The following is a 24,416-nucleotide window of genomic DNA, read 5'->3' as shown; positions in this document are numbered from 1 at the left end:
TTTAGGTACTCCAGCTAATGAGAACAAAATTATTTTGAGGGGTTAATGCTCTTCAGGCATCCAATCATGCCGTGGAAGCCCAGAGCAGCTTCCCCCTTTTGGGATCACTTACCTACCCCAGAAGTGAATTATCTCCTTCCAACAGTCACAGTGTGTTCTTAGCTCACATTACCCCCACCCCCTCTCATCCGCCATTTAATTCCTTCCAGATGTTTGCTGTCCTCAACAGGGAACAATTCTTCCTTGAGTGTGACTCTCTTAATTCATGTTTATGCAAACAGTTCATTTATCTCTCTGCCTGCTGTATTTACTTTTAATGGGCTTTAACTATGCTTCAACTTTCATACTTTCACAAGGGGAAAATAAGTTATAGAGTAACAATAATAACTGGTATTTCCTGAGTCCTATGTGCCAGCCACTCTTCTAAGTGCTTCTCGTGTTAATACACTTAATTCCATAACAAGCCTATGAGATAAGATCCTCATATTCCAAACGAGGAAACTGAGGCACACAGAGCTTGAGTAACTCACAAGGTCACACACTGGTTGACGGAGGAGACTGACTTTGGGCTCGGGCAGTTTGGGTCCAGAGTTCCCCTTGCGATACTGCCGAAACGGTGGAAGGCACAGAACAAACTTTTTAACAGAGACACACAAATATGGAATAAACCTTGAAGGTAATGAGTTCCCCATCATAAACCCAGGCGGGAGTCAGACTGCTTGGCAGGAATCATGGATTCTAATTGGGATTCTGATTCAATATTAATTGCTGAATACTAATGAATGTGTTAATATACACTTTATAATAATATATGAGTAATGTATTAATGTCTGTCTCAGGCCATGCCCTGGGCTAGGTGGTTCGCATAGACACGTCTCCTGCAGCCTTCCTACCCACACCCCAGCCCTGAGATGTCTCCCTGTTCCATAATTGTCTTCTATGTTCATTAAAAAACGATCACATGCTGGTTAAGTCAAGGTGCCCCAGATGTCACTGACCAGAGAGGATGTCTTCCCCCAAAACATCAGGCACACCCACAGTGCCAGCGAGGAAGGGGAAGTTTGTATGAGTTGGGAGGAAGAAAGCTAAGTGTTCTGTTTGAGGTCTGGTCACCTAAACCTTGGGCATTGGTGTTAATAACCCTTTATCTCTGTACAAAATTTCACATCCATTACCTCCCTTAATTTTCACTAGAACTAATCTTGGGAGGTAGGAAGGGCAGGTATTCCTAATCTCATCGAAGGGTGAAAAAAAGAGGCTCAGAGAAGGCAAGAGATGCCAGAAGCATGAAATAAGGATGTGATGGGGTCATCTATCCCTCAATCCAGTCTTCTGTCCTCCATACCTGCTGCAGGGAAGGTCAGTCCCATACTGAACTCCAAAGTCTCCATGGGGAAGCAGGGCAGGAGATGACATTTATTAAGCACCTACTGTATACCAGACTCGGTTCTCATTTCTTGCTAGAAGTGGCTTCTTTTCCTCTTCCCAGCACACTTGTGAAGTAGGAATTCTGCCTGTGTTCAGATGAGGAAGCGCGAGAAGGTGGCAGAGCATGAAAGGAAGCTCAGGCTGCTAGGACTCTGAAAGCCCTGCTGGCCCCCCCTTACCCCCCAACCCCCTTACACAAAACAGCAGAAGGCATCTGCCTCCCTTTCTACCCAGACCACCTGGGCAGAGGCCCTGCACCGGCCCAAGAAGCAGGAGGGACTTGTTAGAGGCTTGGGGAGGGGGGTGGCACAAAGAAATAGCATCCAAGTTTGATGGAGGCCCTTGGGGAGGTAGATGCTAGAACACTGCCAAGGGCCGTACAATTCTCCTATGGTCCCCCCAAGCCTACGGGCAGACGGTATCACCATTTCACAGATGGAAAATGGAAACTCAAGCGATGAAGTAAGTAACTCAAGGCCATCTGTGAGTAGGAGGTGGACCTGCCTGGCTCTTTCACTGCCCCATGCAGCGGTCCTGCCTTGTCTTCATTTAGGCTGACAGAAGGAAGGCGGGTATCAGAATTCATAGAGCATCACATTAAGGGCAGAGATGGGAAAGGATGGGGCTGAAATGAAACTGCAAGGTAAGCACCTCAATTTAAGCACCAAGAAAAAGACAGGGGCTTTCTTTCAGGAGGTCTGCAACACAGGGTTGGATTTCCTGAGATCTGGAGACATGTGACTTTAATAGAAAATTAATTTAAAAGTGAAGCATAATATTCATTCAGAATTGCATAACGAAGAGGTTATCAGTAGACCTTTAGCACGTAAAGTGATGCACATTTTCACTAGGGCCCCCCTGTTTCCAAGAGGTAGGAGGAAACCAGGGCCAGCCTCGTGGTGTGTGACCAGTGCAGTGACACACGGCGCTGCGTGCAGGAGGGCCCCGTGCTTGGGGCTTACTGCTCTGCAGTCACTCTCTTGAAATTTTGCATAATTTTATCTTCGAATGCGTGTTTTGTAAGTGAAAGCCTGAGGCAGGGGAAATGAAGCAGACTGGGGAGGGAGGGTATTAGGGGACATTCATAAGGACCCAAAGAGGAGGGCAGCAGATTGGTACATTTGGGGTGAGCTTATTGCCTTATTTGTTTTTAAGAACCACATGCCCTCGTTCCTAGCTCAGCAGGATGTCCAGGATAAACATTTATAGTCTGGAGACTGGCTTCTCCTTTGTCTGTGGCCTCACCAGCCCCTGCTCACACAGGAGGGAGCCGGGAGCTTGCAGCTGCAGCTCAGAGCATCAGGAGGCCCTTTGAGAAGGAAGCCAGACAGACTCTCCGTCTTTGCACAGGTGGTCTGAGCTTTTTGATGCCCGGTCCATCTGAAGACTCATCACCCATTGGCTCCCGGGGCCACAGGCTTTGTCCACGTAGGTGTGACCTCCTGAGAGCCTACCTGCAGTGGCCTTTGTCAGTTCAGAGGCTGGTAGGGCTCCCTAAGTAAGCAAGCACAGGTGGCCAATTCTCCGTCTTACAGGCAGGATCCAACAAACAGGCATGAAGGATGGAGACTACCTGCCCCCTGGAACGGTGGGTTGGCTGCAGCCCAGATACCCATCCTTTACACATAGACCCTGACTCTGGCCCATGGATGAGCACAGACTGGGAGCTGGAGGATGTATGGAGTGCAGGCTGACTGGAAGCCAGCGGACAGCCATGGATATCCATATTAGGATGGCCTGGTACAACCTCAGAGGAAGAAAAATCCCACCAACATGTTGATTACTTTCCTCAGAGATGTGGCTGGATATTCTGCGCTCCTGGCATAAGCATTCCCTTTGGTGGTCCAAGCAGATGGAGTCTCTGATAATTCACTGTTGATTACTGTGGAAATGGGATCCAAGACAAATTATAACTCAGAAGGCTCCTCGTGGAGAACATATCCCCAGGATTCCCATTTCGGAGGCTAAAGGATCTGAAATTAATTATTACCAGCAATGTCAGGAAACCCAGCATCTTGATGGGGCGCCTACGTCTAATAGGAAAGAGAGCAATTCTTTGTGAATTCACAAATGGAATTAGGGACTTGCTATTTAGACAAACATAGTGCCTAGTGCAGAACCTTGCAACCTGGTAGCTGGTCAGTAAATAGCTATCGGATGAATAAGTGAATGATTGAAAATGGAGAGTGGTAGGAGGCACAGAAGTGCCCACATCTCTTCTTAGAAGAGCTTGGAGGACTTCCCTGGTGGTCCAGTGGTTAAGCTTCTACTGCAGGGGGCACAGGTTCAATCCCACAGGCCATGCAGTGCACCAAAAAAAAAAAAAAAAAAGCCTGGACCAGTGGAGGAGACGGGGGCAGCCTTTGGGCCCGGCCTCGCTCTCTCTTAGCCCACCTTTTACTCTGGCCAGGGCTACAGTGACCAACTTCAGGTGGGTGTAACCCGGCAACACCCTACTTCATCCACACCTCCGATCTCTAGCTGTCGGCCCCCAGGCTTCTGTGACTTCTCAGAATCACGGCAACCACCTGGACCTCATCCATGCATGGGCTGGCCACTCAGGGTAATCCTGACCTATGCAGGAAGCAGCTGGTGGATAAACACTCTCCACAGACAGACAAGTCTGCAGCTTTTACTACATAGCCCCTTGCAAGGTCCTGGAAGGACTGAGCTCTAGCCGCCACAGCAGAGACCGGCTCAAGAATACATCGTTCTAATTGTTTTCCCTCCTTTCTGATCCCTCCAGTCCCCAACTCCTGCTCCCCAGGATCACTTTTCACAATAAACTACCAAGCCCGTGTCTCTGGCTCTGATTTCCAAAGAAATTCCAGGCTAAGACAAGAAGCATCCCTTCTTCCCTAAGCATAAAGAGCCCAGCTGTCTTCCCACCTCCCTTTTGGCAGATTCCCTGTTCACCTCCTGATTCCCTGTTGTCCTAAGAGCTCACAAATAAGTTTGAATTGGGGATATTCATTTGTTTGTTCATGCATTAACTCATTCAATACATGTCTGTGAGGTACCAACTCACTATATGGGTTTGGGCAGCAGTAAATACACAGAGGTCTAAAATGTAAGCTTTCCTATCAAGAAATTTATCATTTACTTAGGGAGAAAAGTACACACAAAAGGAACCTGTTTTAAAAGTCTTCTAATGTGTTTCCAAATGTTCTTTGGGAAAAGAAAACCCAAACCCAATATTAAGATTATCTGAAGAAGCTGAATGCAATGAGTGTAATGAGTGAACTTTCTTTAGTAGTCTGGAGTGGCTTCTCATCAGATGTCCCTGCTAGCAGTGCAAAGACTGAATTGCAAAGAACAGGACCTGGAGAAGGTGTGGAGATGCAGTAGGAGGCTGTGGTCCTGGTGACAGAGGAGGGCCTTGGGGCAGGGCCACGCCTGTTAGGACAGAGAAGAGGGACATAAGAGACACGATAGAGAAGTAACATTGTTAGGACTCAGTGGCCTCTTGGAACTGGAGGTTGAAGAATAGGAAGGCTGTAGTACTGTTGAATGATATGGTATCAGCCTGGAGGAATCAAAATGCTATTTTGTGGGGGGCGGGAGGGGGTCCGCTTTTTAAAAAATTGAAGTATAGTTGATTTACAATGTTGTGTTAGTTTCTATATAGTTTCAGAAACTATATAGTCTTTTTCAGATTCTTTTCTGTTATCGTATATTACAGGATATTGAATATAGTTCCCTGTGCTATACAGTAGGTCCTTGTTGCTTATTTATTTTGTATATAATAGTTTATATCTGCTAATCCCAAACTCCTAATTTATCCTTCCCCCACCACCTCTTCCCTTTGGTAACCATGAGTCTGTTCTCTATGTCTGTAAGTCTGTTTCTGTTTCATAAATAAGTTCCTTCGTGTCCTATTTTAGATTCCACCATATGATAAGTCATAGTATATAGTATTTGTCTTCCACTGCCTGACTTACTTCACTTAATATGATAATCTCTAGGTCTATCCATGTTGCTGCAAAATGGCATTATTTCATTCCTTTTGTATGGCTGAGTAATACTCCATTGTATATATGTACCATGTCTTCTATATCCACTCATCTGTCAATGGACATTTAGGTTGTTTCCACGTCTTGGCTATTGTAAATAGAGCTGCTATGAACATTGGGGTGCATGTATCTTTTCGAATTAGTGTTTTTGGTTTTTTTTTTAGATACCCAGGAGTAAAATTGCTATTGTTCTATTTTTAGTTTTCTGAGGAACAACCAGACTGTTTTCCACAGTGGCTGCACCAACTTACATTCCCACCAGCAGTGTGGGAGGGTTCCCTTTTCTCCACACCCTCTCCAGCATCTGTTATTTGTAGACTTTTTTATGATGGCCATTATGACTGGTGTGAGATGGTACCTCACTGCAGTTTTGATTTGTATTTCTCTAATAATTAGCAACGTTGAGCATCTTTTCATGTGCCTATTGGCCAACTGTATGTCTTCTTTGGAGAAATGTCTGTTTAGGTCTTCTGCCCATTTTTTTTTTTTTTTTTTTTTTATGCGGTATGCAGGCCTCTCACTGTTGTGGCCTCTCCCATTGTGGAGCACAAGCTCTGGACACGCAGGCCCAGCGGCCATGGCTTACGGGCCCAGCTGCTCCGCGGCATGTGGGATCTTCCCGGACCGGGGCACGAACCCGTGTTCCCTGCATCGGCAGGTGGACTCTCAACCACTGCGCCACCAGGGAAGCCCCTGCCCATTTTTTGATTGAGTTGTTTGCTTTTTTGTTATTGAGTTGTATGAGCTATTTGTATATTTTGGAAAGTAAGCCCTTGTAGGTCACATCATTTGCAAATATTTTCTCCCAGTCCATAGGTTTGTTTTTCTGTTTTGTTTATGGTTTCCTTTGCTGTGCAAAAGCTTATAAGTTTGACTAGGTCCCATTTGTTTATTTTTGCTTTTATTTCTATTCCCTTGGGAGACTGACCTAAGAAAACATTGGTACAATTTATGTCAGAGAATGTTTTGCCTACGTTCTTTTCTAGGAGTTCTATGGTGTCATGTCTTATATTTAAGCCTTCAAGCCATTTTGAATCAAATTGCTGTAGATAACCAACGAGATGACAAAATCAAAACTCAACATTATCTTAATTGATGTGAAATCTCAGCTGAAGGCAAGAGGATTACATATAAAAGGGACAAATGTGGTATATTGCATTTACAATCAGACTCTCAAAGCGATACCTGGATTCAACATTAGTTAGCTCATCCTTGTCAAATTCTTACCAACACCTCAGACATTCCATGTACCTGTGCTACTCAGAACGACCTGTGAAGTAGGCATTATTTATTATCCCTGTTTTAAAGTGAGGAGAGCTAAAGCTCAGAGAAATTAAGTAAACTTCAGAGGTCTTATAGCTAAGAAGGGGCAAGCCAGAGTTGGGAGCTGGGTGTTCTGATGCCAACTGCAGAGGCTCTCCATCAGACTCCTCTTGGCTTCACATCATTGTGGGGAAAAAGAAAAAGCACTCACCATGAAAACAAAGTGGTGTGATATTATAATCAGGGACTGCAAATAAGATGATTTCTTGTGGTTATTCTAAGCTGTACCTGTAATCACCCTGCCAAGCTTCAGTGGGCCATCCAGGGAGAGGCAGGTCTAAAAACCATTCTACTCATGGATATGCTTGTTGTTATCATTGTTTCTTTCCTTTTTTCGTCTTTATTTTTTATTTTATTTTTTCCATCTTTTATTTAAACACTTTTTAAAAGACAAATAAATGGTATATTAGTTTGCTTGGGCTGCCATAGGAAAATACCACAGGCTGGCTTCCCTGGTGGCGCAGTGGTTGAGAGTCCGCCAGCCAATGCAGGGGACACAGGTTCGAGCCCTGGCCCAGGAAGATCCCACATGCCACGGAGCAACTAAGCCCGTGTGCCACAACTACGGAGCCTGCATGCTGCAACTACTGAAGCCCATGTGCCTAGAGCCCATGCTCTGCAACAAGGGAAGCCACTGCAATGAGAAGCCCGCGCATTGCACGGAAGAGTAGTCCCCGCTCGCCGCAACTAGAGAAAGCCCACCCACAGCAACGAAGACCCGACACAGCCAAAAATAAATAAATAAAATAAATTAATTAAAAAAATACCACAGACTGCATGACTTAAACAACAGAAATTAGAAATTAATTATCTCATAGTTCTGGAGGCTGGAAGTCCAAAATCAAGGTGTTGGCAGGTTTGATTTCTCCTGAGGCCTTTCTCCTCGGCTTGTAGATGGCTGTGTTCATCCCATGTCTTCATGGCCTTCCCTCTGTGCATGTCTGTGTCCTAAACTCCTTTTCTTAAAAGGACACTAATCATACCGATTTAGGGCCCAACATGGTGACCTCATCTGACTTTAATCACCTCTTTAAAAGCCCTGTCTCCAAATACAGCCACCTTCTGAGGTACTAGGGGTTAGGGCTTCAACATATCAATTTTGAGGGGTACACAATTTAACCCATAATAAGTGAGGGCCTTTACTAGAGATTAACTGGGAAGAAGCTGGGGTGGAGAGTAAAGGTGGGTGCTGATTTCCAAGCCTTGGTCACATCCTTAGGTGGTACTATCCTGGCCAACTCAGAAGAGCCTAGAATGTAACCAGTCTGAGTCTCACAGAGCCAGACTGCCTGGAGATTTGAGGACCAAGCCCCTCTTCAAATCATTGCTGTCTTTGGGTAATGATGCACTCTTGGGATGTGACAGTTTCATTTAGAAACAAATATCTAGTGGGGAATCTTCTCTATACTTTAATGGGGCTTGTTGGTCCTTTATTGCAGTTATTTCTACAAAGTAGCCCTCAAAGACTTACTAATGGAATATAGTTATAAATAAAGACCTCTCCTGACAAATTTAGACCCTTATTCTCAAACCACACATGGAAAGGAGAGTCCCATTTAGAGAAAAGTGACTTGCCCCATGGTACACGCTCAGTGATTTTCCCAGGCGCCTTTCTTTGTCATTTAAGCTGGAGTCCCCATTGATATACAATATAATACAACCCCTAAGCTATAATGAAGCAATCCATCAAGAAAAAGGGGTCGGGGTGTAAATATTGCTCTTTTAGAGCCCAGAGTTGATCTTATCTCCAGCAGTTTTCATTCTAGTTGAAAAGGAAAGTAAAACAACAACAACACAAAAGAAAATGAAAAAAACCTAAAACCTAGCTTGCTGGATTTCACTTAATGCACGGCCCTTCTATATACATGGTACCCACCCATCATAGAGCATAAACTCCTCTCTAGAATCTCATGTCATCACTGGGCTAGCAAATGGACCATTCACATTTTTTAAAAGATACAAATAAGTGTTTGAATGTTATTAAGACATGAGACAGTTTCATTGGGTCATGAATAATTCACAAGAGAGGAAACTTTCATATCAGCACTTACTGATTGCTGGACACTTGACCATGTGTGGAATATTGGATACCCACCCCAATCTTTTTTTTTTTTTTTTAATAGTAGTCCTCGGAGTTAGATGCTGTGGGGAAACTTAGGGGTTTGGTCTACAGGCAAGATACTTACATCAGTGTGAAAATTAAATGTATGCATTTAATACATACATTTAATACATACATATGGAATAGGTACTTTTGTGCTTCACAACCTCATACGCACTGTCCCCGCTCCCTGGCTCACCAAGGCTGGGCCCATGGTTGGTTACTGGGGAGATTAACTGTGTGGGTTCTAAAGAGATGGCCCAGCGTGGGTCATCAGAGCTGGGCTCTGTGCTCAAAGGTGTGGACAATCTGTTTTTCAATCTGGTATCACGGTTTCAACCTCCAAGGCTGCCTTTTCCATGCCCCCCGTGGGACCTCTTGTCCCAGTCCTTCCATCCCAGAAAGGTGCGCTTCCAATCTCAGCAGGAATCAGACAAGGAAGTGGCAACATCAGGCCTTAAAGGTACCTTGGTGGGCTTCCCTGGTGGCGCAGTGGTTGAGAGTCCGCCTGCCGATGCAGAGGACACGGGTTTGTGCCCCGGTCCGGGAAGATCCCACATGCCGCGGAGCGACTGGGCCCGTGAGCCACGGCCGCTAGGCCTGCGCGTCCAGAGCCTGTGCTCGGCAACAGGAGAGGCCACGGCAGTGAGAGGCCCGCATACCGCAAAAAAAAAAAAAAAAGGTACCTTGGCGACCATGTGGATGTCCCTCCCTCTTTCACAGATATGAAAACAGAGTCCTAGACAGAAGGACCCTCTTGCCCCAGGTCACACAGGTAGATAGAGGTGTAGATGGGATGACTAATCCCATGGTCCTTCCACTTAACTGAACAGAAGAAGAGAGAAAACTAATATTAATGACTGTCCACTCAGTATTGGACAGTGGGCTGGGTGTCATGTATTTTATCTCATATGATCCTTTGAGATCGCCATTCGTATGTCCAGTTTCACAAATGAGATGTGTTCTGTATTGTATCTGTGAGTATACATACAGGCATGCCTTGTTTTATCATACTTTGCTTTATTACACTTCGCAGACACTGTGTCTTTTACAAATTCAAGGTTTGTGGCAACCCTGCATCAAGCAAGTCTATCGGCACCATTTTCCCAACAGCGTTTGCTCATTTTGTGTCCCTGTGTCACTTTTTGGTAATTCTTGCAATATTTCAATCCTCCATCTCCCGGCAAAAAAGATTACAGCTCCCTGAAGGCTCAGATGATGGTTAACATTTTTTAGCATCGGAGTATTTTTTTTTTTTTTTTTTTTTTGCGGTACGCGGGCCTCTCACTGTTGCGGCCTCTCCCGTTGCAGAGCACAGGCTCCGGACGCGCAGGCTCAGCGGCCATGGCTCACGGGCCCAGCCGCTCCGCGGCACGTGGGATCTTCCCGGACCGGGGCACGAACCCGCGTCCCCTGCGCCGGCAGGCGGACCCTCAACCACGGCGCCACCGGGGAAGCCCGCATTGGAGTACTTTTAAATTAAGGTATGGGCATTGTTTCTTTAGACGTAATGTTATTGCGCACTTAATAGACTACAGGATAATGTGAGCATAACTTTTATGTGCCCTGGGAAACCAACAATTCGTGTGACTCGCCTTATTGCAATATTCACCTTCTTGTGGTGGTCTGGACCCAGACCCACACGATCTCTGAAGTATGCCTGTATATATAATTCTTTTCTGTATATTATGATTTTTGACTTCTTAAGAAACCTTTTTTGGCTGGGGAGAGACAGCTCTTCCTGAAGCCAGCCAATTCTTAGAGATGCAAATGACCCAGCGGGGAGCATCCTTCACTATCCAATCTGGAGCCATACCTCCTCTCTCTGGCCCCAAGAAGCAATATTCCTCTACCTTAATCATCCCAGGGCCAGGTAAAAGGCAACTAGAGACCACCTCTATAGCCCGAAGTCCACCAAAATTATTCAAACTAGCTGATCCTAAATTGTTTACCCTGCCCTGCCTCGTCTTTCTCACAGAAACCCCGAGAAAGGCCGTGGCCTAACTGTTCCCCTCACTCCTGTCTTCTGCTTCCTGATGCCCCTGATGCTTCCCCATGTGGCCCTGTGTGGCCTTCGTGCCTCCTGTCTCTGGGACCTGTGAGTACAAGACACTTGGCTTGAGCCTCTGTCTCCTCTTGTGGCCACACATGCCTGGCCATTTCATAAAAGAATACATGACATGTTCATATCCCCAGTTCTACAGATGAAGCTCAAAAAGACTGAGCCGCTTGTTCGAGAAAACACTACGTGCAAATGGCAAATCCAGATTTAAACCCCGGAGTACGTGACTTTTTGCTCTACCCCATGTGTGGTCCATCCCTCTGGCGCCAGCAAGAGCCTCCTGATGCTGGGTTAGAGGGGCCCCCTCCATCTCTCCAGTCCGCCTCCCAGCCATAGTCACATGAGACCATAATCTGAAATCAGGAAGGGCAGCGAGCATGTTTCTGTGTTTCTATCTTTCTGGACAATTTGTTCCATAAGTACTTGTTTTCAAACAGCTCAATATGTGTCTCCTAGGGTTTCCATGCAGCTTTTGGTTGGAGTCCTGTGAGCTCTCCCCATTGGCTGATTTTCTCAGATCCATCTTTCTTCATTTCTTGAGTCTGTCATAAAGTATTTTGAGGAGGTTGGAAATTATTCTCACTAATAAACATGTGAGGAATCTGAGCCAGACTTGCCAGGAGTCTTGGCACTTACTGCGTTTCCTCTTTTGGAACACGAGGTTTGCAGCCAATGTGTCAAATCTCTTATATCTTTGTTCTTCAGAACTCGGACTCATGGTGCAGTTAGATCATGGATTGCTTTGAGCTAAAAGTGACCTTAATAATCATTTACTTCTCGATTTCAGATGAGGAAATGAAGACTGAGAAAGGTGATATGAAAATGTCCCCGGTCATCTAACAATTGGCGGCAGAATCAGGGCTAGTTCTCATATATCTTGAAACCCAGTTCACATCTCTTTCTACTATACCACACTGTTGTCCAGGAAATCAGAATAAGGTATCCATCCATCCATCCATCCATCCATGTGAATCATTATCAACAAAAATGCAAAAGCATTTTCACCCAAACAGGCAGAGTTTTTCCAACTAAAAACATTTACACCAAGAGTAAGAGTTACTTTGAAATATTAATTGGTCCCCAGAGTATCTTGCATTATTAGATCGGATATTGTTAGTATTACAAAAATATTTACTACTGCAGAAGAGTCATATGAAATTGTTCCAGTGACAATCACCAATCACGATGTGGTATTATGTGGGTTCAGCGCCTTTTCTACAAAAGGGAAAAATTTAACGACGACTTTTAACATATCGTAATTAAAAAAAACCAAAACACTGCATGTATCTCACATGTACAATTGTTCAAAAACTGACATCTTGGTGTGAAGTGCAGATTATATAAAGGAAGTGGATTTGAGAATGTCATAGACTCTGAAAATTGGATGGGTCCTTACACATAGATTAGAAAGGAAGGAATATCGAACTTAGAGTCCAAAGACCTGGGTTCAAGTCCTGCCCACCACTTCATTTGCTGCTCTTGGACAAGGGAATTCATCATTCTGAGTCTCTCCCTTTTCATCTAAAACTAGAATTAACAACATCTATCTGGGGGGGCGGGGGCGGGGCATTGTGAGGACTAATAAACTCTAATTGAGCACTTATTATGGGCCAGGCACTGTGTTGTGTTTTATGTAGATGTTATCTCATTTGAGGAAATCAAACATGTGGGAAGAAAACCCCAGCTCTATTGCGAAGGCCTATTCAAATTCAAGCTTTCGGTGTTCAGCTAACCCTCTACTCTAGGTGCCTTCCCTTCCTTCACTGATTATCAGATTAGCTGACATGAATATTCATAATAGTACATCGAAGAGTTGTATACAGCTTTACATAATTGTATACTTTTCACCAGCACTTAATGCCCATTTACATTAGAGGAAGAACTGAGGACAGTGAAAAGAAATGGTTTTTCCACCATCAGCCAGTGACAGCCAGGCCTTGAGATGCAGTCCCACATACATTTGTCCCTCATCTTCCTCCCGTTTGTGACTCTCTGGGGTCCCTGGGGGTGAAGAGGGTGAAGACCACCCCCCCGCCCCACCCCTTCCCCTGGGACCTGGTATCATTGGGTACTTTCCAAAGAGACCCAAACACTGATTCCCCTCTTTTCTACCAGCGCCACCAAGCTTGTCGGCTCTCCCATCAGGAGGGGACCTGCCACTGTCCTCAACAGGCAGACTGATCCTAGTAACTCGACCTCCTCCGTGAGCCCTCCTCTGGCTACGCTTGAATCACTGCTGTGCCCGGATTCAGACCTGCTTTCAAATGCCCAGGCCTCTGGGGAGTTTTTCTACTTTATACTCATAAGTGACAAACCCCGGGTAGCTGCGTCCCCCTCCTTTCCTTGCTTTACTTCTTGGACCCCGTAGAAGAAGAATTGTGCTGACTTGGCTTATCCTTGTGCTGTTGGAATACACCTGGAGTTGAACTGCCTTGAGTGGGACAGTAGGCCGGAAAAAATCCCCTTAGCTGCTACTCAAAACTTTCTTCATGCTCCTGACGCCCAAGCCTACTTTATCCCTCATTCTTAGAAGTAACTCTGTACGTACTTTACCAAGGATATGAAAGCCACGAACTCTATGTCCTCTGCACCTTGCAGCCCTGCGTGCGCATTGTTTCCTCTAACATCAGGGAATTCCCTGGTGGCCCAGTGGTTAGGGCTCCGCTCTGTCACTCCTGAGGGCCCGGGTTCAATCCCTGGTCAGGGAACTAAGATCCCATAGGCCACTCGGTGCAGCCAAAAAACAGAAAACACATTGTTTCCTGTAAGATCAGAGTGAGAAGCATCCCTTTCCCTTCCCAAGGGGACCCGCTGCCTCTGCCCTCCGTGCCACACCCCTCAGCTCCACACAGGAAGGTCAGTGGTGGGGACGGAACGTAGAGTGCCTGTGATTCCATCAAGGGCTCAGGCACGGCTGGAGCACCAAGTGGGGAGAGAGGGTGGGGTGTTCATGGATTTCCTCCTAAATAACGAAGATTCCGCACAAGGTAGTCATTTTAATATTTGAAGACAGATCCCCTTTCCTTAAAGTTTCAAGGCCCATCACTACCAAAACCATTCTCCTTTGAATGTGTTTCAGCTTGTCTGCAATTAGCAGTAAATGTTTAACAACTGGTTCTCCAAGGGAAAAACAAAAATCCTTCTTTGCAGCACTTGCCAATTTCTGAGGTGTAAATACTCCCGCTATGGCCTACATCAAGCTACCGAGAGGACATCACAGTTCGGAGCTGCGGAAAGACACCTGTAATTGAAGCCGGCCTCAGCACTCCAGGGTCTGTGTCCACCTGTAACTCTAGTGTCACTGAGGTGGGCTAGGAAAAAACACCATTTTATGACCAGCTTTGTGATAACTGATTCAGACAATAGTTATCAGTGGATGATAAAAATCACTGAGTGAGAGACTGTTGGGAAACAGTATATCTACACAGTATCAAAGAGTCTCCCACAGATCACTTCTTAATTAGAAAGGAAATAAAAGGTACCTTTACAGTAGATGAAGACCTCAACCAAGTGATCAAATTTAACATCATCAGTAAAGGAACAAAATGACATAATATGTCCCTGATGCAATTCACTGAGCAGGATTTATGAAATAATTCTGCCACAAATGTTTAACTGATATCTAATCACGGGGAAACAAACAAACTCAAATTGAGGGACATTATACCAAGCAACAGACCTGTGTTCTTCAAAAATATCGTGGTCGAAAAGGGAACCCTCTTGCACTGTTAGTGGGAATGTAAATTGATACAGCCACTATGGAGAACAGTATGGAGGTTCCTTAAAAAAACTAAAAAGAGAACTACCATATAACCCAGCAATCCCACTGCTGGGCATATACCCTGAGAAAACCATAATTCAAAAAAAGTCATGCACCACAATGTTCATTGCAGCTCTATTTACAATAGCCAGGACATGGAAGCAACCTAAGTGTCCATCGACAGATGAATGGATTAAGAAGATGTGGCACATATATACAATGGAATATTACTCAGCCATAAAAAGAAATGAAATTGAGATATTTGTAGTGAGGTGGATGGACCTAGAGTCTGTCATACAGAGTGAAGTAAGTCAGAAAGAGAAAAACAAATATTGTATGCTAACACATATATATAGAATCTAAGAAAAAAAAAAGGTCATGAAGAACCTAGGGGTAAGACGGGAATAAAGACACAGACCTACTAGAGAATGGACTTGAGGATATGGGGAGGGGGAAGGGTAAGCTGGGACGAAGTGAGAGAGTGGCATGGACATATATACACTACCAAACGTAAGGTAGATAGCTAGTGGGAAGCAGCCGCATAGCACAGGGAGATTTGTGCTTTGTGCTTTGTGACCACCTAGAGGGGTGGGATAGGGAGAGTGGGAAGGAGGGAGACGCAAGAGGGAAGAGATATGGGGATATATGTATATGTATAACTGATTTACTTTGTTATAAAGCAGAAACTAACACACCACTGTAAAGCAATTATACTCCAATAAAGATGTTAAAAAAAATATATCATGGTCATGAAAAACCATCAATGGCTAGGAGTTATTTTAGATAAAAGAATGACTAAAGAGACATGGTAACTGAATGGGTAATCCTGGCTTTGCAACCGTGTACAGGCCCCTGTGTCTGCCTTTTGAAGTAAAATGCTGACTTAGGAGTAAAGATTGGGAAATGTGAAGATGGAGAAACAGAGAATAGCCGTTGGGCTGGGGAACCGGTAACAATTTAGACTATAAATCTGCCACATTGCAGAATCACTGAACTCCCAGTTCCCTGAAAGATACAGATAAAGGCCTGACACACATTCCTAATTTGTTTGTACAGGAAGCCGAGCCACCACATGAAAACTGCTGACCACAGGAGCATGGACCCCTAGACTGGTTGAAAGCGGAGGGTAGATGATGCTTGAAACTTCACCTTGATGCCAGCCAATCCGAGAATGGTCCACGAGCTGATCACGCCCTGCTCCTTGAACACTATAAAATTCCTCACTACCCGCCTCCAGGGTGGGTCACACAGTCTTGAGGGCATTAGCCCGCTGTGCTCCCCTGTGCCTGCTGGCAAAGCAATAAAAGCTCCTCTTCTCAGGCTTCCTTGGTGGTGCAATGGTTAAGAAATCGCCTGCCAATGCAGGAGACATGGGTTCGAGCCCTGGTCTGGGAGGATCCCACATGCCGCGGAGCAACTGAGCCCGTGTGCCACAACTACTGAAGCCCGTGCACCTAGAGCCCGTGCTCTGCAACAAGAGAAGCCACTGCAATGAGAAGTCCGCACACCGCAACGAAGAGTAGCCCCCGCTCGCTGCAACTAGAGAAAGTCTGCACGCAGCAACAAAGACCCAACGCAGCCATAGATAAATAAAATAAATTAAAAAAAAAAAAGCTACTCTTCTTTACTTCACCCAGAACTCTGTCTCCGCCTTTCTATTCAGCACCAGTGAACAGAGGCTGAGTTTCAGCAACAGCTTTGATCCTGCAGCAGGTTAAAAAAAATGCTACGGAAGCAAGTTAATTATGGACGATATATTTACGATTGTATTGTACCTACATTACATTTCCAAATGTAAAAACTCTAAGTGGTGATATAATAGAATTTCCTTGTTCTTGGAAATCCATACTAAAGTATTTAGGGGTGAAGTTTACAACTTACTTTCAAATGGTTCTACAACAACAACAAAATAGTACTAATAACAATGAGAGAGGATAGGAGAGAGAGAAAATGTAGCAAAATGTTAACAATTGAAGCACCAAGATGAAGGGTATATAGACACTCATTATACAATGTTTCCAACTTCTCCGTAGGTTTAAAATGTTTTTCAAAATAAAAAACTGAAAAGACAGGAAAAAAGGACAAAAGGGAATTGCAGAGCTGTCTAAACTACGTGGAGCCAGACAGTACTGTCACCTCCCTTATTCTACACACTGCACCGCTATTAACATGACTCTGATGGCAATAGCTTTTGGTGAGCAGCTGTATTATACAGTTACTCATTCTGCCAACCTCAAACCCTGAGTCTCCCTTTAAAATTCCTGTCAAGTGCACCCTCCCTATGCTGGAACACAGGACCTCATGCTCATCCAAGATTCTCAGTTTTGGGCTATCTCTCTGGGTTTCAGGCTCATCTTGGATTCTGAGCCTGCATTCCTTTGAATGGAATACAGATCCCTGTGAACTGGAAGAAACAAGACACATGTTATCTGGGGTTGAACTACACGCAACAAAATTTACTGAGCACACAAAATGTGCAAAGCAGTGGACTGGGTACAGAGAAATCAGCAATAACTAAATAAGATGTGATTGTTGATTTCAGCTTCTGGAAGGTAAGAACTAAGCCTTACACACCCTTGGTCACCCTCTAGTATTCCCGGAGCGTGTAGTAGATACTTGATAAATATCTGATGTGGCGTCACATAGGTAAGCAGGAAAAAGGCTTAAAGAGCCAGTTTCTTAAGAGATGCTACAAGTAATAATCAAATGTATGAAAAACTTTATGAGATTATTAGTTATCAGAGAAATGCAGAATAAAACAAAATGAAATCTCTCTAAAAATAATGGGACGGTGCTACATCATGCTGGCAAAACTATGGTGAAAACTTGTACGTTTATATATTGCTGATGACAATATCAAATACTTTTGGAAAGCAATTTGCCAAAATATATCAAGAGCCATAAAAATGTTCACATCCTTTGTCCAGTAATCTCACCCCTGGGAATTTACCCTAAGGAAACAGTCCAAAAGAAGGGAAATGGAATAGCACAAAGAAATTCACTGTATCCTTGTTTGTAGGGGTAAAAAACTGGGGAAAGTCATGACTGAACCATTTAGGAATAATTAAATGATTATACATCCACTTGGTAGACTTTGATGAAGCCCTAAAAATGACAGCTATGAGATCTATTATGTAACAATGTGGGGAATGCATATGCTTTAATATTAAGCAAACACACACACAGATCAAGACTGGGATTCTTAAAAATAATTGATTTTGGGGGTTTCCCTTGTGGCGCAGTGGTTAGGAACCTGCCTGCCAATGCAGGGGACACAGGTTCGAGCCCTGGTCCGGGAGGATCCCACATGCCACGGAGCAACTAAGCCCGTGCGCCGCAACTACTGAGCCTGTGCTCTAGAGCCCACGAGCCACATGTAGTGTCTCTGAGCCACTACAACTACTGAGCCCACGTGCCACAACTACTGAGCCTGCATGCCTAGAGCCCGTGCTATGCAAGAAGAGAAGCCACCTCAACAAGAAGCTGGCGTACTGCAACCAAGAATAGCCCCTGCTCGCCGCAACTAGAGAAAGCCTGCGCTCAGCAATGAAGACCCAATGCAGCCAAAAAAGAAAATTGATTTTTTGTGGTGGAATTATGAGTAATTTTTATTCTATTTTCTGATGGTATTATATTTGAGCAAAAGAAAGAATTTAAAATAATCATCTATTGAATAAAGGAGGAAATGATTGTGTTAGGGGCTAAATCGTGTCCTCCCACCCAAAAGTCATGTGTTGAAGTCCCAACCTCCGGTACCTTAGAATGTTAACTGTATTTGGACGTATTTTAAACTGTATTTTAAAGAGGTGATTAAGTTCAAATGAAGCCATTGGCCTTGATGCAATATGACTTGTGTCCTTATAAGAAGAGAAGACACCAGGGGCAGAAGAACACAGAGAGATGACCTGGTCAAGAGGCAGCAAGAGGGCGGCCATCTGCAAGCCAAGGAGAGAGGCCTCAGGAGAAGCCAACCCTGCTGACACCTTCATCCTGGACTTCCAGTCTCCAGAACTGTGAGAAAATTAATTTCTGTTGTTAAAGCCACCTGGTGTATGGTATTTTGTTATGGCAGCCTGAGCTAATTACAGGCTGTTGTAGACAACCCAGCCAGGCGGGGGTCACTGTGCTATGACCAAGAATCTGGCAAACAGAAGACCAGATGTGATGGACTGGTCATTATCGACACTCCAAGTGTACCCAGGACCACAGAGACTCTCACGAGGTCCCTTTTACCCACTTTAGCCCAGTGGGTGGAATGTGTAATTTTCAGGCGGTGGCTCTAAAACTTGCTGCGAATCAGAAGCACCCAAGTCACTCTGAAGTTACAGCCTGGAGATTCCGACTTAGGAATGGGCTGGGCCCTGGCAAGCTGCATTTCTAATAACAACCCTATCCCATTTTTGTTTCAGTGACATTGCTGTACTGAGAGCTGTGGGATGATGAAAGTTTATTATCTCCTTAGCTTTTGGTTTTCTTCTCTAATTTCCTTCAACCTCTTCTGTCTCTCCCAGCAAACAGAGGGCCCAGGTGGTCAGAATGTCCTGCTGAACTTTCAAGTACAAAAATCCAAAGGGCAAGCAAGTTACGCTTCTGGGGCTACTCCCAACAGAATTGAAAACATGGACTCGAATAGATATTTGTACACCCATACTCATAGCAGCATTATTAACAACAGCCAAATGGTGGAAGCAGCTCAAGTGTCCACTGATGGATGAATGGATAAACAGAAAGCAGAATATATTTAGACACACACAACGGAATATTACTCAGCCTTAAAAAATGACAGCAATCCTGTCACATGCTACAACATGGATGAGCCTGGAGGACATTAACTATGTTAAATGGCACTGTCGATGCCACTTACATGAGCTTCCTAGAGTGGTCAGATTTGCAGAGACAGAAAGCAGAAAGGTGGTTGCCAGGGTCTGGGGGGAGGTGGAAATGGGGGGTTGGTGTGTAAAGGGCACAGAGCTTCAGTTTGAGAAGAAGAAAAGCGTTCTGGAGATGGATGGGGGTGAAGGTTGCACACTGTGAATGTACTTAATGCCACTGAACTGTGCACTTTAAAATGGCTAAGATGGGGACTTCCCTGGCGGTCCAGTAGTTAGGACTCTGAGCTTCCATTGCAGGGGGGCACGGGTTTGATCCCTGGTCGGGGAACTAAAATCCTGCAAGCTGCTTGGTGAGGCCAAAAAAATTTAAAAGTAAATAAATAAAATAAAGTGGTTAAGATGTAAGTTTTACTTTATGTCTATTTTGCCACATTAAAAAAAAAATTCTAAAGGGGAGCTAAAGAGAAGAGCTGGGGTGGGGTAGATGAAGCCTCGCCTGGGTCTGGGGACTGATTCCCTGGGGTAAGGGCGGGGCTGAGGGGCGAGTCTGGCAGGGTCTAAGCGTGCACCCCAGGCAAGCATTACTCAGGCTCTGCCCGGTCCCACCCAAGGCCAGATGATAAATGGGCCGACCGGGAGCCACTGATGCAGCCCCAGCTCAGTTTTTACAACTGAAGTTTCAGGAACTGGCCTGGGGCCCATGGGCTGGAATCGTTTTCCCTTCCCCCATCTTCTCTGCCATCAAGCGTAAAGGAGGAGGGGCCTGGGGCCCGCCCTGCTTTGGAGAAGGTCAGGACCCTGGGCCAGCTTTTTGGCTCATTGGGAGAAAGAGTACAGCCTGGGGCCTGTGTGTTTGTGGTTTGTGTGCCCGGGGACTTGAGAGCTCTTCAAACTGCCTATTCCTCTGGGGTTTGGTGGGTAACCTTCCCAAGTCCCTCTCCAAGGAAGAAAAACAAACAGTTGAGAGCAGGCGGCTCCAGCTGCGGGACATTTTCCAAGATTGAGAGGAAAAAAAAAAATTATTCCAGACCAAACGCTTAATTAGATTGAAAGCAGTGGGCTGCGGAAAGGAACAGGAACGTCTCCATCACACCCTGTTTTATTGAGAAAATTTAAAAATCCATCCTTGAGAGTTCGTGCGTTTTGCTTTACAGCCCTTTTTGATCTGTTTGTATAATGTGTGCTAGAAAAGCAGACATTATAAAAACCCGCATGGCCAGGCTGTGTGAACAGACACAAAGGGATGAAACTGTGGATTGGCTTGGAAGTAGCCTTCTTGGTGAAAAACCACCCCCCTTGTCCCTCACGACCAGGTTCCTCAGTTTCTCTACCTACCTGTTGCCCAGAGGCCATGAGCTGTGGGAACAGAGATGAGGACCTGAGCCCCAAGCCTGCTTTCATCCTGCCTGGCCCAGAGATCTGCTTCCAAGCTGAGCTGCATCTCCTTGCTGGGGGCCAGGTGGAAACTGTGTGGATGCTGCACAGGCGCGTGGGATGAGCTCTTGGCTGGGAAACCCGAGTCTGAGCCCAGCTCAGACCCCAACCATGGGTGCCAGTTAAACTTCATGAACACCTATTCACCTGTGGGAACTAGCAATCTCACTGGGTCTTGGTTTTCTCATCTGTAAATGGGGATAATGGTATCTACCCCACCAAGTGAAATGGTGGATGGAAAATAGAATATGACTGTGATGTAATGGTGGCCGGGGTGGTGAAGGTAGCAGCTGCCATGTGCCAAGGTGGGGGACTCGGGCACCACCAACTGGGCAGCTGGGGCATCAGGCCGTAGTTGCCACGGGAAAGCTCAGAGAGAGAGGAAGGTGAGAAGAGGGCGTAGCAGTGATACGTTAACTCACCCCCAGCGGACCCGCTTCCGCCTTGACCACAGCCCCTTACAGAGCTCTTCCTGGTGGAAACTGTTACGCTCATGGTGCCTGGAGCCGAGTGGGAGCACCCCTGCCTGAAGCCTGACAGGGTTGCAGGTCTGCATCCTCCACTGCAGGCGGCCTGGGCGAGGACGGCCGGTGGGCACAGGTATGGCTCCTGCCGAGGGGCTGGGGGTGGCGGTGGGGTGGGACACTGGCCCAGCCGAGGAGAGCAGAGCTGCTGCAGGAAGAACCAGAGCCGGAGGCAGCAGGCTGGTCCCGGGCAGGTCTGGGGGCACCAACGGGGTAGAGACCAGGAAGGCGCAGCGAGTATGTCTGAGCATCCTTCCCCGCTGCGAGGCCTGGGCTGAGAGCATCCCCTCCACCCACCCACCCCCGCTGGTTGCCTCTGAGCAGAGTCCCTGCAGCCAGGGGAGGTCCAGAACCCCCGAGGAGGGGACAGGCTTAGCACATGGTCACTGCCAACTGGAGGCCAGCCTCGAGCTCAGAGGCAGTGACACCAGCACATTCGTAACCATTAAATCACCCATGTCTGGGCTTTGGTGAGAGCCAGAACTTGGAGGTGCCAGGAACACATACGCCCCCCCCCCCCCAGAACCTGGTCCAGGCATTGCCTGGTGAGAAGACCCTCACCCTCCCACCCCTGTGCGGTCCTGCACCACTGCAGACCTCACACCCATGCCTGGGGTCAGTCCAACATCCAAATTCCACCCTCCCATTCCCCCAACACCTGCAAACAGCTCCTGCTTTGCCACCCTCTGGCCAGCAATATGATTCGCTCTCAGCAAGACTGTCCAAAAGCCCTGGAAGAGAGCTGGGCCTTCAGGGCAGGAAATTCCCCAGCACCAGGTCCCTGGGGCAGGGCCCAGAGGGAGGGGTCAAGGGCTCCAGGCAGGTATGCTCTCTTAGTGCCGAAGAGGTCTTGCCTTGTGGGATCGAATGTGGTAGGATGAGGGACTGAGTGGGTCCCTTTAAAGTATGGGGACAGGGCAGGGGCTCCAGTCCAGGTGCCTGGATCTCAAAGTGGTACTAACCTTGTCCATCTCAGCAATGCCCAGAAACCCCGATGCTGACTCTTTCCCTGGAATATAGGTTAAGAGATACCATGGGTGCACCCACTCAGTCTATCCAGCTGAGATCTGTCACAAAACGCCTATTTGAGTGCTCAGCTCCAAGAGGAAAAACTAGGTTAGCGTGCACTAAACAGCTTATCCTGTAGCCCACACCGAGAATTACCGTAATATATGGTGTACTGGGACTCCTTCCCAAGAGGAATTGTGGGCACTTAAACACACTGTCTCGTTCAAGGATCGCCACGTCGCTCGGAGGATGGCACTAGAAGTGCCACTTACTGAGAAGAAAACTACAGCTCAAAGAGGTTAAGTAATTTGCCGAAAGTCACAGAGTGAAGAAGAGCAGCTTGGGACCGGAGCCCAAGTCTGTATAATTACAAAATCTAGGCCAATGCGGATGATACAAAGGTATTCGCGTGTGGCCCCTGCCCTCACAGAGGGCACAGTTTAGTGGGGAGTCATAGAAACCACCAGCCTTAATACAAGAGTGAGATGAAAGATGGGCTAAATGGAGGCAGAAGGGGGACACCAGGGGACCTTTTCCGAGCTGATGGGACGTCGAAGGTCTAGTCCAGAAATTATCAACCTGGAGTCCCTGATATAACCTCTAAAGAGCCTCAGAGTAGAAATGGGTTTTCTAGGTAACCATCCGTGTGCCAGATGATCAGGTCTCCAGGCTTCCAGGCCACACAGCCAGTGACAGTGCTGAGGCCAGACCACCAGCGTGGAGACCTGTCCTCCTGGGGCAGCTGCTGACTTGCCCACGGTGTCCCGGTGAGACGGAAGACAGAGCCCACTCTAGAATGTGAGTGCACCCCGCCAGCCCCCCAAGAACGCTGCACTGGTGTACTTGAGCTGGGACCAAGGAACCCAGGTCCTTCCTCTTTCCCACAGGAGGGTGTGTATTGTATATGTGTTTAATTTTCTGTATATTGCAATGTTTTGACATCTCTTCCTGGCTGGGAAGGGACAGCCCCTCCCTGGGCTAGCCAATTCTTAGAGATGATAGCAAGAGCCCAGCCTGATGCATGCCTATGATTTGCAAACTAACCAACCCAGAGCCACACCTCCTCTATCTGGCCTGTGCACCCCAGGAATCAATTTTCCTCCGTCCTAATCATCCCAGGGCCAGGTACCAGGCAACTAGAGGCCACCCCGATAGCCCACAGCCCACTGGAATTATTCAAAGTAGCTAATCTTAAACTTTTTACTCTGCCCTTTCTCTCCTTTCTTTGATCCCCAATACAGGTCATGACCAAAGTACTCCCCTTACTCCTGTCTTCTGCCTCCTGAGCACCCTGATGCTTCCCCATGTGGCTCTGTGTGGCATGTGTGCCTCCCGTCTCTGGGACCTGTGAGTACAATACATTATGTTTTCCTCAGCCTCTCTGTCCTTTCCTCTTGTGGCCGCACCTGACTGACCATATCATGAAAGAATATGAAATAGGGAGTTTCCCTTGAGATTCAGCAGAAGAGGAAGCCCAAAATGTTTTCTTTCTTTCAGTGCTTTTCACCAGCAATGACTTCAAAGGTACTTCCGTTCCCTGGTATACTGGATCAAATAACGTCATGTCTACCCAGAACCTGTGAGTTGGCCTTATTTGGAAAGTAGGTCTTCGCAGATATAATCAAGTTAAGTTAAGGTCATACTGGATTACAGTGGGCTCTAAATCCAATATGACTGATGTCCTTACAAGAAGAGGGAATTTGGACACAGAGACACAGGCACACAGGCAGAAGGCCACTTAAAGATGAGGCACATATTATAAGATGCAGCTACAAGCCAATAAATACTAAGGATTGCTGATAACCACCAGAAACTAGAAAAGACAAGGGAAGATTCTCCCTTAGAGCCTCCAGAGGGAGTACAACCCTACCTGCACCTTGATTTTGGACTTCTAACCTCCAGAACTGTGAGAAAATAAATTTCTGTTGTTC

General features: G+C 46.3%; 1 protein-coding gene and 1 non-coding gene across 2 annotated transcripts in view; one reads left to right on the top strand and one right to left on the bottom strand.

The window, feature by feature from the left end:
- Positions 1-24,416, bottom strand: part of SCARA5 (scavenger receptor class A member 5) — a 119,276-nt gene that overhangs the window by 54,595 nt on the left and 40,265 nt on the right. The window lies entirely within an intron of this gene.
- Positions 13,563-13,635, top strand: TRNAD-GUC (transfer RNA aspartic acid (anticodon GUC)). The gene has a single exon. It is a non-coding gene; the product is annotated as a tRNA-Asp (tRNA).

This window comes from Delphinapterus leucas, chromosome 6 (assembly GCF_059928025.1).
Source record: "Delphinapterus leucas isolate spDelLeu-1000000601 "Yukka" chromosome 6, BTC_Dleu_Yukka2, whole genome shotgun sequence".
NCBI classification, from domain to species: Eukaryota; Metazoa; Chordata; class Mammalia; order Artiodactyla; family Monodontidae; genus Delphinapterus; species Delphinapterus leucas.
Note: the sequence above shows the minus strand (reverse complement) of the source record. Positions and strands in the feature narration are given on the sequence as shown.